Source organism: Perissodus microlepis, chromosome 9 (assembly GCF_051167445.1).
Source record: "Perissodus microlepis isolate ML-2025 ecotype Zambia chromosome 9, ASM5116744v1, whole genome shotgun sequence".
Lineage (NCBI taxonomy): Eukaryota > Metazoa > Chordata > Actinopteri > Cichliformes > Cichlidae > Perissodus > Perissodus microlepis.
The window spans coordinates 26,386,786-26,390,841 of record NC_140469.1 but is presented as its reverse complement, the minus strand read 5'-3'; positions in this window follow the sequence as shown (position 1 = coordinate 26,390,841).

Sequence of the window (4,056 nt, the reverse complement as noted above, 5' to 3'; positions counted from 1 at the left end):
AATGAACAGTACTTTTAAATGACGCCATAATACATTATTACAGTGCCTCAAATTGTGGATAAGCGTGTTCATAGTGACAGGTACGGCTACCTAAAGGGGACTATGAACTGGGGTTAAAGAGTGCTGGAGCGATACAATCCAGCACCTTCAGTTAATGACTAATTAAATCTAATTGGCAGTTTAACACATTATAATGTCAAGCGAGCTAATCTTTTATGTGCTGCAGACTGGAATTACTTCCAACTAATGCCATGAAGATTATCACTCAACAAATCAGAACATAATGCCTCCCTGACACACACACGATCTGCAATCACACATCCTTTGTCCTTCTTATCCCTGTCATGCATTTGTGCATGCAAATGTCAATAAAGTTGCTGTCACAATTAATTTAATGGGTAGCACTTTTTACCATGGTATACTGCTATGGTAACTGCGAATCAGATTAGAGATCAGCAAGTATGAAATTAGCGCCTAGTGACCAGCCAAGTCTCCAGGAAATAGTGCCACTATTCCTGGAAGATCCCTCAGTATAGGATAGCAGTGATGTGGTGCCGTGATCCTGGTTGTTTGTTTGTTTTTTACTTTAGACATTTAAATCTTTGTGTTTTGTACACAATTTTGTTTATTGGTCTTCATGTTTTTTGAGTATTTTGGAGCCTATATTTCTTGTTATAATTTAAAAGTTCTTAGTTTTATTTTTTCCTTCACTGTTTTCTGTTAATTCCATTAGATTTACTTTATTCTTGTGTCTGCTATTCCCTGTTCACTTTTTGTTTCTCATTTCCTTTTTTTTTATTTTGGTAGTCATTTGTCAACCATGTTTCACATTTAATTTTACATCTCCTCTTGTCTCACTGTCATTAATTTGTATCACCTGCTGTCTCCTAATTACCCCCATGTGTTTAAGTAGTGCTGTCTTCCCCTCAGTGTTTGCCACTTGTGTGTTTTCTGGCTGTTTATTGGAAATTTATTAGAGTCTTTGTGGTTTCCCTTATGGGCTCTGTATTTTTGGACTTCAATCCACCTGCATTAAAGGTGCACTTTCAGTTTACTCTTGACTGTTTCTACGTCCTCCATTTGGGTCCTAATTGCATGCTTCATAACAAGGTCTGGTCTAAAGGTGTAAAGTCCCTCTATTTTTCTGTGGAGTAAGGGATGTACATTCTTAGATGCAACCTTCACCCTTGGGTTTGGTTTTTTTTTTTTGTCTTTTTTTTCCCCCTGTTGGCTGCAAATGATTATACAAAGATTTTTCTCTGCTTTTTTATTCCTGGCACCAAATAGTGTGGGATGATCTTGACACACAACAAAACAAAAGGCAGCCAACATCCAAAGAAAAGCTTTGAATCTCCTTCACAAAGCCTGGAGAACTATTCATAAAGACTTATTACAGACATTACAAGAAAGCTCTCCTGATAGAGTTCAGGATGTGGTGAAGAATAAAGGTCAAATATTGACTTTCAAGCTCTTTCAAATTGTAAAAACTCCATGTATGTTTGCACATGTTTTGAAACTTTTGCACAGTACTGTATATTGGAAAATATGGTGGAGTAAATCTAGAAAGGGCAGTACCTCGTGCCCAGCAGCAGCAGCATTTGTCAGCTGATCACAGTCTGTCCACAAAGGAAACAAACCTACTGGAGCTCACAGTACAAATGACTTTGTGACTTATTTCTAAGTGAGTCATTTCCCCATGCTGCACCAGCTCTTGCAAATCCCACTTTAACCCCTGACTGACCTCTGTGCTTACAGCAAGAATAAAAGTGCTGTTGGGCTCCTTAAGAAAAGGAGAGAAAAAAACTTCAGGTATTCCAGAAAATACATGAAAAAAATATTAAATGGTAAATTTAAAGGTATACAATTAGCCAATTAGGTTTGCCTATGAAAAAAATAAAAACAACAGTACCTCCATACTTATTAATCAGCATGCTGTATGTTTAAATTGTACCACTGGCACGTAGATTCAGCTATGTATGACAGAAAAGAGCATGTTAACTCAGCAGTAGTGGGGGGGAAAAAACTTCACTGAAGGTTGAAAGAAGGTGGACTAAAAGGCAGATTCTGGGGGGTCAACTCTCCCCTTTACTATAGAAAGTGGAAAACTGGCAAATCTAAAATGCGGCATAAAGTTTGTTATGCAGTGCCAAGAGCGAGGGCTTGGCTGAGACCTTGGAGGAGCACTTGGATGAAGGCAGCTGCAGCTGGTCGGGTCTGAGGTCACAAACAGATGTCCTTCACAACCTCCAGCACTGGGCTGTTGGTCTTTTGTCAGAGTTCTCATTTCAATCTGCCAAATTTCTCTCATATGCAACTCAGGGGTACATAAGGGAAAATGAAAAAAACACAATATAAAGTAGGGAATTGCTTTCTAGTTGCATTTGATGGCTTGCCTGCTCAAGCAACAAATGAACAGTTCATATTTTGATGTGCTGCATGACATACAATAGATGCAACACTCAAAAACAAAAAGCTGCATGGCTTACTGTACTTTTCCACTCCAGGGATTACCTTGTCATCCATCTTTTCCCTTTGTCCACAGACTCAGGCATGTCAAAACAGTTGTTTGTTTAGGAGGCAATATTTCAGCTCACTCTGGGGCCTTGAAACTCTCTTTCGTCCAGGGTCACTGGAGGAGTACAAAGAGACTGTGAAAAAGCTTTAACACATTCTTTTATCAGCAGCCTTCTGATCTCAGAGAGGAGTCTTGCAATAATGCTGCACACTTTAAATTTCACAAAAAGCTTTGAATTTTTGAAATCTCCAAGTATCCTCTCATTGAGCTTTGAGTTTTTTCCATGATCAGGACCATTAAATAGCCATGGTGCTCTAAAACTAGAAGAATAACATGTGTGACCCCAAAGATGGAAGTCTTAATCGTGCCCCCAAACAGCAAGTCAACAATTTTAAACAGCCAGAAACCTGAAGACATATGTTAGTTGAACTGCTGCATTGACGAAAGAACACAGTTTCAGTTGTGTGTGGTGGCAGGCATATCTACTTGTTAATCACTTGTGACAGCCAGTGGGCTGGCCTTGTGTTTTGCTTTTTCTGTTACCTGTTTCTTGCAGGTAGGTGGAGCTGACCCAATTATAGATGCAGCACACCTGAGTAGGCCAGTCCCAGTGTATATAAAGACACCTGGACTGAACCAGCTCTCTCTTTCTGGCTCTTGCTCTCTCTGTCTGGCACCCATCATGTTCATTTGGAAGTTTCAGTTATGGCTGTTATGTCCTTTAAATTGTGTTTAAGTTGCTTTACCTTATTTTCATTAAATATGTCTTACAGCCTTTAAAAGCCTGTGTGTGGTCTCCCTCTTGCTTGTCACTTCCTATGAGCCGCGTTGTGACACACTGCAGTTATGTTTTTGGGGGGGTTTCTGTACTCATGTTGTGAATTAGCTTTCCATTTACTCAAGCTGAGCCACAAACGTTGATCATATGGATTCTCTAGATTGAGCCAAACTAAAACTCTGATTCCCTGAAACTTTGTTCATGCGTTACAGAAGTAAGTTTACTACCTGAGATTAATCTCATTTGTAAAAGGATTTAGTCCAAGATAGTTGCCAATCACCTGCATTTTCCAGTGGTCATAAGAGAGCAATACATGTGACTGCAAAAAGACTTCTGGTCCTATAGAAGTCTATGGGAACTCAAAGCTCTTCAAGGACCTCTGGAAACACTGAGTTCAGTCAGTCTCTTCAGGTCACGGTGAATTAATCATTAGTTTCATTTTGTAAATTTTAGTTGCTTTAGGTGCAATTATTGTATGACTGATAAGTCGTTAGCCAGTGAACATGTGGTTTCAGACAGATACACCCCTTACTTGGCACATGTGTTTTCAAAACTGAAAATGTTCAGCTCATAACACAACATAAAGGGTGACGTCATGGTGGCTACATTAATTTTTTATGCTGTTTATGCTAGCATGAGACTCTGATGGGTTCCTTTTGTAATGTATAAAACTTCAAGGAACTGTCAACATCTTGTGTTGGGTACTTTTTGGGCAATTATGCAGTCGATGCCTGGTAAGAATTGTTTACCCAACTGTAACACC